This window comes from Canis aureus, chromosome 2 (assembly GCF_053574225.1).
Source record: "Canis aureus isolate CA01 chromosome 2, VMU_Caureus_v.1.0, whole genome shotgun sequence".
Lineage (NCBI taxonomy): Eukaryota > Metazoa > Chordata > Mammalia > Carnivora > Canidae > Canis > Canis aureus.
The window spans coordinates 29,322,931-29,337,500 of record NC_135612.1 but is presented as its reverse complement, the minus strand read 5'-3'; the positions used below and the strand labels follow the sequence as shown (position 1 = coordinate 29,337,500).

Here is a 14,570-nt window from a genome sequence, read left to right as displayed (position 1 = left end):
AGTAGAGTCCAATACAAAATAAGTCTAACTCAGCACACAGGAAGTATTTAAACGCTAGTGTGTCACTTCATTATAATGAAATAGTAAAAGAAACAATGACAGGATATTTGGCCTTGCCAGGCTTAAAATATAAGAAATTCACAAAAATGAAAACAATTAAAAAAACTTTAGAAAAACAGTATTATATTCAGGTTGATGATATGAGCAAAGTTAAAATGGAGTTAGGTATAGTTAATCAAGGAAAGCTTCTAGTTTTAAGATTTTGGAGGAAAACGTGGAAAAACAATAACAAACCCCAAACTATTGAGCAAGGAACTTTCAGGCTTATAATTTACTTTTAAGAACTCATACCCTAACAACCCTCCTCAGTAAGGTAACTTTTCCATAAAGGTTATTTTTCTACCAAAACCATGCTTCTAATGCAAATATTGATGAAAAGATGAAAGAAATCAAGAGATTATATGTATTTTCTACACATAATTTCAAAATTGAAATCTATTATCTACTATCTGAAATGTGGATAGCATGCACCTTCACTTAAATGAAACAGAATTATTAAGGAAAACAACAGAAAAAGGGCCCCAGAAGAGCCAAAATAAAGGCCAAATTTTACACTGAAGTATATTTATACTTAAGATTTACAGGAGATATCTTCATGTCCTTATTAAGAATAGTTATTCTTTAATTATAATTTTATAAATATAATTTCTTATAAATTTATAATTCTGTAAGTATGGTTTGCTGTGTTTTAAGATATACATAGAGGTGGAAAACTAGAGCTATATAGGCAGGCATGCTGATCAAAGAATCAATGATGAACATCTAACTAGAGTAGAAAAAGAAGAACCTTATAAACTAAGGCAGTTAGGCACTTCAAGTAGAATATAAAGCCTCAACAGCCTGATAATGCCTAAATGAGTTTTACCTTATTTACAGTACAGAACAGTGATAAATCTGAATACTTAAAAAAAAAAAAAAAAGGTTAAATGATGCTGCTAGGCTCTGCTTAAAAACAAAATTTTAATGGAAATTCAAACAAGAAAAACGAAGACTCGTGGAGCTGATGACTGTCTAGTCGTGTTCTACTTGCAGAGGTCAGGAGGTAGTTTATTGAAATGGCCTAAAAAGCCTTCCCTTCCTTGGTCAATTAATCACACCCTAGGTTCTGGTTCTTAGGCTCAAAACTTATTTTGTCACCCCACTAAGAATGGAATCATGTTTTAAGGGTAGAATAATGGTGATTAATGAGGCTAATGTATAATGCTAGAATGCCAACTTATTAATATACTGAAATAATTTTTGGTACTTTTTAAAAAGTAAAACTTGATAGCTTGGATATTCAGAGAGTCTGTCCTTAAGGCTGTATTCAGCTGAGATGTTGTAGTGGGTTGTATAGTATCGCCCAAATTTCAGGTCCACTCAGGACCTCAGAATGTGATCTTATTTGGAAACAGGTTCTTTGTAGAGATAATTCATTGAGATGAGGTCATAATGGATTGGAGTGGACCCTAATCCAATGACTGGGGTCTTTTATAGAGAAGTCACACAAGAAGAAGGCAGAAGCAGAGACTGGAGTTAAACTGCCATAAGCCAAGAACACTAAAGACAGTTGGCAACCACCAAAGGCTAGAAAAGGCAAGAAAAGATTCTATCCTAGAGCCTTTGAAGCGAGGATCATGGCCCTACTGACACCCTGATTGCAGACTTCCAGCGTCCAGAAATCTGAGAGAATAAATTTAATTGTATTAAGTCACCCAGTTTCTGGTAATTTTGTTATAGCAGCTCTAGAAAACTAATACATATGTTAATGCAAGCTAACTTGTTCCTCCTTACAGAAATATTTGTGGAACATCAATGTTTTAAGACTTGAGTTCAAACAAGGTGCTATTACTAAGAAGGTACAAGAACAGAAAGCTTCCAGTTTCAAATCTTAGAATCTTTACTTTTTACCATATCCTTTTCCTTTCCTTCCACCCACCCACCCACCGACCCATCCATCCATCCAGCATGTCCACTTTTGTTATAGCACATGCTTGCAATGTACTGAGCAGTGAACAATGAACAAAACAACTACTATCCCTTCCCTCATGGTGATCTCAATCTAGTCACACTCAATAGATTGTAGAAGTCCTTCCACGGCATGCATACAGCCCTACACCAAGTAATTTTAATGACTATATAGTTTCATTGATTGCATGCAAAATACCTTAAGTAACACCCTATCAATGAATATTTAGTGTTTCCAATTCTTTAATATTATTATAAACAGTGAGATGACATCATTGTCCATACATCTATACCATTCTCTGCTTATCTTCTCTAGATGAAAATCTTAACATGGTGTTTCTAAGTCAAATGGTATGTACATTTGTAAAACTCACCTCTACAGAGATAGTAACAATTGATATTTCCCAACAGTGAGAGCCCATTTCTCTCAACAACATTTGGTACTGGTATTTTCATTTATGCCAACATTACAGGTGACCGATAATATTATTGCTGTGCTTACTTGCATTTCTGGGATTATTAGTGAGATACAATCATGGGTAGAGTCTAGAACCAGGTTAAATGCTGGTTCCACTAGTTCAAAATTACCTAAACTCTTGGTGCCTGTTTCAACTGTAAAGCAAATATAATACTAGTATCTGCCAATAATAGTAGCTAGGAAACGGGTTGATACCTGTAAACTGCTTACAAACCATATGTAGTTTATAGTGTTACTATTAACATTTCATATGTTATCCAAACCTATTACTTTATGTGCAAATTTCCTGTTTATATTCACAACTATTTTTATACTGGTGTGTTCCTATCTTTATCAATTGACAGGAGTTCTTTGTATATTCTAGATCTTCATCCTTTATCTGTCATGTAGTTGGTAAGTACTTTCCTAATGTGTCATCTATCTTGTTTTTCTTCCTTCTTCCTTCATTTTTGCTCTATTTCCCTAGGAAAATTTTATTTTATAATGTTTATATAGTTAAATCTCTCAATCTTATCTTTATGGCTTCTGGGTTTTATGTGGATAAGAAAGCAGTTTCTGGGGTGCCTGGGTGGCTCAGTCAGTTGAGCAATCTGCCTTTGGCTCAAGTTATGATCCCAGGGTCCTGGAATCAAGCCCCCTCAGGCTCCCTGCTGCTCAGTGGGGAGCCCACTTCTCCTTCTCCCTTTGTCCCCAATCATGCTCTGTCAAATAAATAAATAAAATCTTAAAAAAAAGAAAGTTTCCACAAAAAATAGTATTTTAACTTAATGATAAAGTAAAAGACAGTTAACAATTTTGGTTTTGTTTCTTAGGAAGAGGTTTTGGTTTGATGATATCTTACATACATAAAAAGAATTATAACATGAAAAGACAGACTCTGAATCGAGGTACTCAATGTTTACTCAGATTGGCAAATGACAAACTAGAAGCAAAATTTTTTTTTTAATTTTTATTTATTTATGATAGTCACACACAGAGAGAGAGAGGCAGAGACATAGGCAGAGGGAGAAGCAGGCTCCATGCACCGGGAGCCCGACGTGGGACTCGATCCTGGGTCTCCAGGATCGCGCCCTGGGCCAAAGGCAGGCGCCAAACCGCTGCGCCACCCAGGGATCCCCTAGAAGCAAAATTTTTTAGTGAATTTAATCTGCTCCATTTTCCCCTCAAGGGAATTAATTTTACAAATGAAATTTCACTGTGTTTATCTACCTAGGCATGTCTCATCACTTTTCAGTTCTTTAATTACAATCTAAAATTTGCATCCTTTGTGGATTTTCTTACATGTCTTCTTCCAGGTAATTAATATGATTTAAAATGAAAGCATATTTAACATAACACCTATGGTACCATTCAGAGCACTATCCCCCATTCTATATCGTGCCATCATTACCCTTGATATCATTCAACTGCTAGGTTTTAGTTCGTATTTACAACTAACTTGAATTTAAATTTCCTAAAATATTATTCATTTTAGTGAAATTAGATATTAGCTTCCCTCCAATGAGTATTAATTTTATAATTCTATTCTATTAAAAAGTAAACACAATGCCATTTGTGAAATGTATGGTCTTATTCTAAATGACTAATGGATTTGTTTGGGTTTTTTGCTTAAGTTTTGAACCAAATCCTGGAGCTAGAAGACACTATTTAATAATCTGAGGAAAGAATAATGGTATATCAATAAATGGAGGTTCCTCCTTATGACCTAGGTTAGATTATGAAGATATAAAATATCTGACATTCTCCCTCTTTGACTTTTATTTTGCTACATGTTTCCTTCATTTTTAAATCAATAAAGAGTAAACTGCCAAAAAACACCAAAAAGTAAACACACTAAGAGTGTTCAAGTTTATTTGGCTTAATTTGTCCTTCACATTCCTATATGTTTATTGTTCAATCTTCAATTATTTTGTACATACCTTATATGCATTCTAAGTGGTGTCATTAGCTGGTGGCAAACAAGCAAAGGCCAATTTTAATATGCTTTATTTATAGATTTACATTAAAAGCAGAACAAAATAAAACAGGATTATCTCCACCACAAGAATTTTTTTTTTTTAAAAGATTTTACTTATTTATGAGAGACACACACACACACACACACACAGAGAAGCAGACTCTATGCAGGGAGCCTGAGGTGGGACTCGATCCCAGGTCTCCAGGACCATGCCCTGAGCTGAAGGTAGCGCTAAACCGCTGAGCTACCTGGGCTGCCCAATTTTCTAAGCAGAAATTCACTCATTTAAAGTAAACCTTGTACAACCACTACTACATAGCACTTAACTAGACACAGTCCATCAGAGGTCCACAGACCATGATTTTAAGTTCTAATCCAGCTGGAAAAAAAAAACAAAAACAAACAAACTATGAAACACTAGGAAACTACTGTTCTCTACACTTCCACAATGTAGCTTTCAAACTGTCACCAGAATTCCCTTGCTTTACTCAAATACTCAAACAGAAACAGTATCTATAGAATTCCAAATTTCTCAGAAGGATATTAAAGACCCTCAGAGTATATTTTCATTATATACTTCATGCTTTCTACCCTTCAATCATAATATCCATGCTACTTCCCAAATATGCCCTATTCATTTTCAAAATGAGCTTTGGACATTTTTATCTTACTTCTTTTGCTAAGAGGAAATAACTCCTCACCTCCTAACCCCACCTCCTCATCCCTACTACTCACTCAAGATATGCCTCAAATGTCATCTCCTCCAGGAAGCTTTTTTGTCAACTCACCTAGCAAAATTTTAATTCTCTTAAAGTGATTTCTTCTCCAAATAACTTTGACCAAATAGCTGTATCTTGATCACATATACTTATACAATGCTTTATAGTGAGCTGTTTGCATAAATAATAACTCAATTAACAGTCATTCTGTGTATTCACATTAAAAATCATATAGAGGATGGATATGCAAGATCTAACACTTAGTGACAATGGAATTTAGTTGTGCCTGCTTAAACTAGAGGCATACGTGTATATGGCTTCTGGAACTTAGAAAGAACTTGTGAAAACATGAGAATAACATCCCAAAAAGGTTTCTAAAGGAAGATAGATCTTATAACTGAATTATTTCTGGTTTGTTTAAACCAACAGATATAGCCACTTCTGAAGCTTTCTACACAAATACAAAAGGCTCGTATGACCAGGTGACCAGGGTTCCAGTTCTAATTCCTAACTTTGTTAATGAGACCCTGAGTAAAGTGCTTAATTTTTCCAGGTCTAAGGATCAACATCTGTAAAATGAGGAGGTTGGATCAGAAGATTCCAAGGGTGCATCACAACTCAACAAAATGGAGGAAGAAACACATCCTAAATTCATTTTATTAATATAAAAAATTAAACTATCAGCATAAACTGACAATTTTTTTTCTATTTATTTACAAAGCTGATAAATATCCTGAAACTGGCCCTAAAATGCTTAGTTGGATTTTTCAGGTCAATAAATCTAGCACTTTAACTATCAATTTCCCTTCATTTTACTGAGATATCTTTCATCTTTAGTCTCAAAAGTTGCTGTAAAATTTCTTGTTTCTTTGCAATTCATGACATAACTCATCCCAGTCTCGTGTTTCATCAATTTAACAGTTCTAATTGCCTTATTATCTGCTCTGATGCAGTAGTAAAGCCTCTGAACATTTCATTTACCTTACCATCAAGAAAACCCCATATATCTCAGCCTTAAGGATATTACCTCTACCTCTTGGATGAGCAGAGGCATGAAGAACTTAAGCTCACTGGAAAGCCAATATAATCTATCACTATTTAACTGTTTGTCAATGTTTATGCCTGTCTCAACTCACATTTAATGGGGCTTTTTATTGTTATTTTCCACTATAAAATTTTGAAGACACCTAAATGTCACTAATCCCCTTCCAAGTTTAGCACGTATATTACAATGTTACTTACTTGGAGAAACAGAGATATGGTGCAAATGCATAGGCTTTGGAGTTAGGCAGACTAACTTGCATTAAGTTCAAATCTTAGTTTTGACCTTTTCTATATATATGGTCTTAAGTGAGTCACCTGCCTTTGAGCCTCAGTTTCCTCATATAAAACAGAAAGATTAACTGCTCTAAAATATGATAGTTAATATAAAATAAGCCCAGTTCTTGGTCCAATGCTGCATCATGCAGGTATTGAGTAATTGTTAGTCATGTCCTTCCCATACCAGGGCTCCCGCTTGGCTGAGATTCTGCTTGTTGAAGTGGCTAGTTTGAATATAGATTCTAGCCACTACCTACTTCTATAGGAGCATTCCCAAATAGTTGGTTGTAATCCATTAGTCAGGGTTGCACTCCAAGACTCCCAAAATAAATTCAGTGGGTTGTGATCATAATTGTTTCAATGAAAGAAAAAAGAACGGAACTGGAAATAAGAATGCATCGTTTAGTGGCAAAAATTGGAATATTTCATTAAATTTTTGTTTCAGTCATGTGTGTATATGTATACTGTGTCATGATGTAAGATAAAATATATTTCCACATTTGAGGTAGATCAGAAGAGTCTGAAATACACTACAGAGAAGGGAGTCATCTTTGGTTGGATCACTTCTCCTCCCTGCCCATCTTGCCCAGGGAAATGTACTACAGAGACTAGTATTTCAGTATATTGAAATCAAAAGGCCCACTAGCAATGTTACTCTACAGAAAGAGTTATTTATATATAGATTATATATGTGTGTACACATATGTAGAAATATGCTTGAAGTTACCTGCAAAGTTAATAAGACAGTGCTAATAAGACCAAGAAGAAATGATACTTTAATTCTTGCCTTAGAAGTATCTTTTTATTTATTTATTTATTTATTTATTTATTTATTTATTTATTTATTTATTTATTTATTATGATAGTCACACACAGAGAGAGAGAGAGAGAGAGAGAGAGGCAGAGACATAGGCAGAGGGAGAAGCAGGCTCCATGCACTGGGAGCCTGAAGTGGGATTCGATCCCGGGTCTCCAGGATCTCGCCCTGGGCCAAAGGCCAAACCGCTGAGCCACCCAGGGACCCCAGAAGTATCTTTTTAAACTACTAGTCAAGTCCATCTCTTTTTTTTCTACTTTTGAAACATAGCAGCAACTAAAAGGTTCCCTGGGGGCCAAAAACAAAATAAAACAAAACAAAACAAAACAAAACAAAAGAACCAAACAGATAATAAAGAGATTTACAACCAGAAACCCAGTTCCCAAATGAGAATGCCACATTTAAAATCTAAAACGTATTCCAGGGATCCCTGGGTGGCGCAGTGGTTTGGCGCCTGCCTTTGGCCCAGGGCGCGATCCTGGAGACCCGGGATCGAGTCCCACATCGGGCTCCCGGTGCATGGAGCCTGCTTCTCCCTCTGCCTGTGTCTCTGCCTCTCTCTCTCTCTCTCTGTGTGACTATCATAAATAAATAAAAATTTAAAAATAAAATAAAATAAAATAAAATAGACTCTTTAAAAAAAAATAAAAACAAAAACAAAACGTATTCCATAACCACAACTCTTTCAGGAAAATATACTAATCTTTTGGGGAAAATATTTGTCTTTTAAAGCAGACACAAATTAAATGGGAGTTGGAGGAGGGATGTTAGGGAAAGCTTTCCCCAGAAAGTGATGTCAAGTTAGGATCTGATGATTAAGAACTAGCAGAGCAAAGAAGAAAAGGGTATATGCAGGAGTAGCAAGCAGGGATGTAGCATTTTAGGTACTAAAAAAGAGCACAAAAGATTCTAAAGTGAGATAGAATATGGTACGTTGTTTGAGGATTAAGTAAAGTTGGTTCATGAATGTGCAGAGATAAAACTAACCAAGAGAGGAGGGGGAGCAGCATAAAATCTTGTAAGATCATACTAAAGAGTCTGGATTATTCCTAAATGTATTAAACAATCCTATCTGGTGAGTGACATAATCACATTTTAGTTAAAAAAAAGATCACTACGACTGCAATATGGAGAATGCAATAGTAAGAGGATGACTAGGGCTAGGCAAACAAGGATAGTGAGGTAGTGATTCAAGAGAAAGACAGTGGTAGCCTACTCCAGAGTGGTAACAGGGGGAAGTGAGATATAGATAAACTTGAAACTTATTTTAACTGTAGTGCATGATGGATGTGGGAAGAGAAAGGAGAGGGAGAAGCCAAAGGTAACTGGGCCGATGGTGGTGTGGTGGTACCACTACTGGACATAAGGAACTCTAGAGGAAGAGTGTGGGAGAGGAAAAACATAAAACTACAGCAGTAGCCCCTTATCCATGCGGAATAAGTGGCAAGACCCTTACTAGATGCCTGAAACTGTGGATAGTACAGAACCCTATATCCACTAGTTTTTTCCTAAACATATATACCTATGATAAAATTCAATTTATGAAATAGGAATAAGAGATCAATAACAATAATAAAATAGAACAAAATATTGTAATAAAAGTTACGTGAATGTAGTCTCTCTCAAAATATCTAATTGGACTGTACTCACTCCTTGTGATGGCAGGAGATGATGAAATGCTTACGTGATGAGATGAAGTGAGGTGAGTGATGCAGGCATTGTGTGACGTATCATTAGACTACAGTGACCTGAGACTGTGAAAACAGATTCGCAGAGGGTAGGGGTGGAACTACTGTAATACCTTTTAGATCATGTTATATTTAAGATGTTTCTGTGACATTAAAGTAGAAATGTCAAGAGGTAACCAGACCTGGAGTTCAAGAGAAATGTCTGGGCTAAGGATACACATGTGGGAGTCATAAACAACTGAGGTCACAGGAGTGGGTGAGATTGGTCATTGAAGTGCTCACAGAGGGCAGCCCCGGTGGCGCAGCAGTTTAGCGCCACCTGCAGCCCAGGGCGTGATCCTGGAGACCCTGGATTGAGTCCCACGTCAGGCTCTCTGCGTGGAGCCTGCTTCTCCCTCTGCCTGTATCTCTGCCTCTCTCTCTCTCTCTGTGTCTCTATGAATAAATAAATAAAATCTTTAAAAAAAAAATGAAGTGTTCACAGAGTGAAAGGGGAAAAGAGACCAGATAGACCCCAGAGAACACTTAAGAGAGGGCAAGCTGCATTAATGCAACAACTACATCTTTTCTTTTTAATTGAGGTATAACTGACATACTAGTTTCAGGTGTAAATATAATTATTGCAAAATATTACAAAATGATCATCTCAATAAGTCTAGTTAATAACATCCACCACTTGGGATGCCTGGGTGGCTCAGCAGTTGAGCATCTGCCTGTGGCTCAGGGCACGATCTTGGTGTCTGGGATTGAGTTTTGCGTCAGGCTCCCTCAGGGCAGCCTGCTTCTGCCTCTTGCCTGTGTCTCTGCCCCTCTCTATGTCTCTAATGAATAAATAAATAAAATCTTAAAAAAAAATCACTATATGTAAGTTACAACATTTTTTTTCTTGTGATGAGACTTTTTATACTAGTTTTAGTCGTCATTATATCTCTATCACTCAGGCAATATCTGTCATATATTAGTGGCTCAATAATCTGTTGCATAAATAACAAAAGAAGGAGAAACCAAAAGTAGGACTGAGGAGGGGATAAGAGGTAGAAGGAAAACCAGATCACTGTAGCAAAAAAAGAATAGGAGGGCAGCCCGGGTGGCTCAGTGGTTTAGAGCCCCCAGGGCGTGATCCTGTAGACCCTGGATCGAGTCCCACATCGGGCTCCCTGCATGGAGCCTGCTTCTCCCTCTGCCTGTGTCTCTGCCCTTCTCTCTGTGTCTCTCATGAGTAAATAAACAAAATCTTTAAAAAGAAAAAAAAGAATAGGATTATAAATCTTTTAAGAAGGAAGGAAAGGATAATTCTGTCAACTGCTGCTAGTAAATCAAGATAAAGACTATTAAGATACTATGGGTGACTTTTGTTTCACTTCTCTTGGTAAGGAAAGATTACAATAGGTTAAGAATTGACTGGGAGGTGGGATCATGGAGGCTCTGAATACAGGCATGGCTTTTGACAAGTCTGGATCCTAGGGAGGGAAAAGAGAAAAAGTTTTATGCTTTTGATTCATTAAGATGTTAGTGAGTTCAGGGGCACCTGGGAGGCTCAGTAGGTTAAGCTTCAACCCCTGATTTCGGCTCCTCTTGATCTCATGGGTTGTAAGATCAAGTCTTGTCTCTCATTTGTGCTCAGCAGGGACTGTGCTAGAAGATTCTCTCCCTCTGCCCCTCCTCCACCACAGGCTCTCTTACGAGATTCCCTCTATTTTTTTTTAAGATTTTTTTATTTTTTATTCATGAGAGAGAGAGAGAGAGAGAGAGAGAGAGAGGCAGAGACACAGGCAGAGGGAGAAGCAGGTTCCATGCAGGGAGCCCAATGTGGGACTCGATCCCGGGTCTCCAGGATCAGGCAGGCCCTGGGCTGAAGGCGGCGCTAAACTGCTGAGCCACCCGGGTTGCCCACGAGCTCCTTCTACCTCTCATACATTAATAAATCTTTAAGATGCTGGTAACTGCAGCATGCTTGAATACCAGTAAAGAGATCAAAGGCACAGAGAAGAGAAGAAACAGAGCAAGGAGATGGGATTGAGAGCACAGGTAGAATGCTGACTTTAGGTAAGAGAGGTTCAGATCTCTGATTCTAAGAAGAATAAGGGAAGTGAGTGTGCGTACTGCAGGGAAGTCTATAGGTTTGATGATATGCAGGACATATACAAAGAGCACCTGAGACAAAATGGATTCATCCATTAGCCAGGAAGACTTCATAAAGAATACTCAAGAAGAGACATAAAAATCAAGGACTAGTCAGTATTATTCAGAGCAGTATATTGGGGAATATTCTAGTCAGAGGTAGCTGCACATTCAGAGAAGATCTGAAGAGAGACTTTATATTCAAAAGTTGTTTACCGACAACTTTTATGTTTACCAAGCCCCAAAATAGAGAAAGAAATTGGCTTGAGCCTAGATTTGGCCCTTGGCTCAATTTCACCTACCCTTCAAGTTGCTGCTGATACAGTTCAGGGAATACTTTCTATCCTGAGAGGTCACTCTAATTATCCCAATCAGAACACTCTAAACAATTAAGTATTCAAATATTTGAAGAACTGTGAGCACGGATTCATTCACCAGTCACTTTGCTATGAACCAAAGGCTTCTTGAAAATTACTAAATTCAAGGCACCTTCCTGGATTCTGGAGACTACAAAGAGATTATGTTTTGGCACTCTCAAGGAGTTTAGTCCTTTAATGGGTAGTATAATTAAAAAGTTACCTGAGGCCCATGGCCCAAAGCAAGTAAGATTTATTCCTTTTTTTCCATCCCTTACTTCTCTTTTCTAGTATCTTATGTATCTACCTGCAACACTTCTTTCACTCATCCCTATCCTTCTCCCTACCTTACCTTACCGGCCATCAAACAAAAGTGTAGAAAATTCTTTTCTCTTTTTTTTAAGTGTAGAAAATTCTTAACACTTATTCTTACTGAACACTGTTTCATATTTTTAAGATCTCTAATTAAAAATTAGGCAAGTTGGGCAGCCCCGGTGGCACAGCGGTTTGGCGCCGTCTGCAGCCCAGGGTGTGATCCTGGAGACCTGGGATCGAGTCCCACATCGGGCTCCCTGTGTGGAGCCTGCTTCTCCCTCTGCCTGTGTCTCTGCCTCTCTCTCTGTGTCTATGAATAAATAAATAAAGTCTTAAAAAAAATTAGGTAAGTTCAACATTTTACATTCTAAAGAAAAGAAAAAAATCTAAGTTATTTTTGTAAAAGGCCCTCAATGATTTTTCTTTATATGTCAATGGTCTCCAAGAGAATACTGAAGACATTTGGAGACTTAACATTTGAGGACTTAACTCAGTAAATACCCCAAAACGTTCAAATAATATAATTTTAATATTGTTTAAATACAATTCTTAAGGTTATAAGCTGTGAAAATAGTGTTCAAGAGTAAGTCAGTCACCAATATGGTGAATAAGTCTGACAACTATCCAGCATCCAATCTCAATGTCACTATTCTATTCCTTATATTGTCCTTGTGAGTGATGGAACACCAGTAAATGAATTAAAACACACCAAAACAAATTTGTTTCTTTGAGGAAAAAGAACCAGAAAAGAAAGTCAAATACTACTGGTAGTGGCAATAAGAAGTAAAGGAATATAAGAAAATTACTGTTTGCAAATTTGGGCATTTGAGAAAATCTCAGAACACATCCCTCAACAAAACATATACTGTCTATAATATTTTCTCCAATTCCATGTCATCATCTATCAACATGATGATCAACAGCCAGAAAACTCTTAGTTGGGCTATTAGGAATTCTTAAAGATTTGATAATGAACTACGAACTATGATATTTTATATCATTAGACTCAAAACACTGACTAGGAGAAAGAAATGTCAGAGTCAAAAGTACTGCCTTACTAAAAGATAGCATATAATGGTTAGAAGTATGCACAAACAGATCTAAACTCTAGATTGCAGAATTCATTCTGCTGCTTCATACCTGTATATCCTTTTGAAAGTCACTCAATTTGTTAGCCAGAAAACATTAACATGGTATTGAATTTGTAAGGATTTTATCAGTGCAAATACCCATGAGAGAGAAAAATGAGAAGGGAGCTGGAGGAGGCTAGAAGAGTCATCAGACCAAGATACAAGCCTGACCCGAGTGCAGGAAAGACCAATGAAAGTTTAAGAGGTAGCCTCCTAGACTGCCATGCGGTTTTAAGAAGGTCTGGCAAGGCCACTAGGGAATCCTCAGGCCAAAGTCATTAGGGAAATCCCGTATCATCCAAGAAAAAGTCTGTATACCATTGGCTGTTATCAGCTCATGGGAAGCACGGCATTGGGAAAAATGTAGCGTCAGATTTCACAGTCCAGTAGCTGGACTCATACTTAATTACACTCTCTCTCTATAGAGGTCTTCAAGTTCCATGCTCATGGCCACCACAAGTTCTTCTTCACATACAAAAATGTGTCTGTGTGTGTGCGCCCGCGTGCACATGCACGTGATACTGGCATCTAATGGATAGAGACTACGGATGCCGCTAAAAACCCTCCAATGTAAAGGAGCTTTCCCCAGCACCCAGCCAAGAAGTTATTAAGCCCAAAATATCAAAAGTGCCAAGACTGAAAAAACCCTGACTTGCAAGCAGTTTGTCATAACCTTGTCTAGGCTCAGTAAATATTGTCTTAATTACATGATTTTTGTCTTTCCTTAGTACCACAAGCTCCTAGAACACAGAACATGTTACTCATCCATCTACATCCATTAACCTAGTCAGTCTTAGCCCTTTTACAAATTTGTCAAAGTATAAAAAGGTCAGTGCATTGGGATCACCCAACAGGTGCTCCTATCCTGGGTCTACCTACTTCCTAGCTGTTTATTTGGGGGCAAATTACTTAAACTCAATTTCACCTGGAAAAAAAAAAAAAACACCTCAATCTCATCTATAAAATGAGGCTCACAGCAACTACTTCACATAAGAACTATGAAGCTCAAATGAAACACACACATGAGATGTGAGAGTGATCTGGCTGTGACATTTGTCACCCCACTGATCGCCAGGGTTGATTCAGCTGATCTGGCTGTCTGGGCGGGTGTCCCCTTCCTCCCTCACCACTCCATGTGCATCCCTCCAAAAGCTGCACACTTGGTCAAAGACGACGACAATCCCCAGAAGAGGAGAACCATTCTTCAGTCAAGGATATATGAGAAGCTGCGCTCCCCTGATAAAACCTCCAAACAAGCTCTCAAATGACACACACATGAAGTATTTAGCTAACGTATTGGCACACAGCACAAGCTAAAAAAAGTATCAACTAACATTGCTATTTCCACACCTTTTTATGTTGCCAAAATAAGCAAAAGGAAGCTAAAGGTGGGGACAGGAGGTAATGAAAAGAAATTTTAGAAGCAGAAAACACTAGTATTTAGCAAGTCAATTATAAAATGATATGACTGCCTTTCCCTTTTCAGCCTTTTTCTCATCTCTTATTGATTTCAAAGCAATACTTGCATTATATTTATTTGAAATTCAGAACAATGCTGTAATATTAGGAATCCAAAATACCGTCTTTACTACTAAAATCAACGTAACTCAGGTACAAACTTAGTTTATCTAAGTGTAATACCACTAAATTCTAAATGAAGTA

At 37.4% G+C, this 14,570-nt stretch overlaps 1 protein-coding gene and 1 long non-coding RNA gene across 3 annotated transcripts in view; one reads left to right on the top strand and one right to left on the bottom strand.

The window, feature by feature from the left end:
* Positions 1 to 1,753, top strand: part of LOC144295023 (uncharacterized) — a 2,931-nt gene extending 1,178 nt beyond the window's left edge. The window contains exon 2 of the long non-coding RNA XR_013362371.1: positions 1,537 to 1,753. This is a non-coding gene — a long non-coding RNA (uncharacterized LOC144295023). The remainder of the gene's footprint in view (positions 1 to 1,536) is intronic.
* TBCA (tubulin folding cofactor A) overlaps positions 1 to 14,570 on the bottom strand; it is a 75,622-nt gene that overhangs the window by 40,958 nt on the left and 20,094 nt on the right. The window lies entirely within an intron of this gene.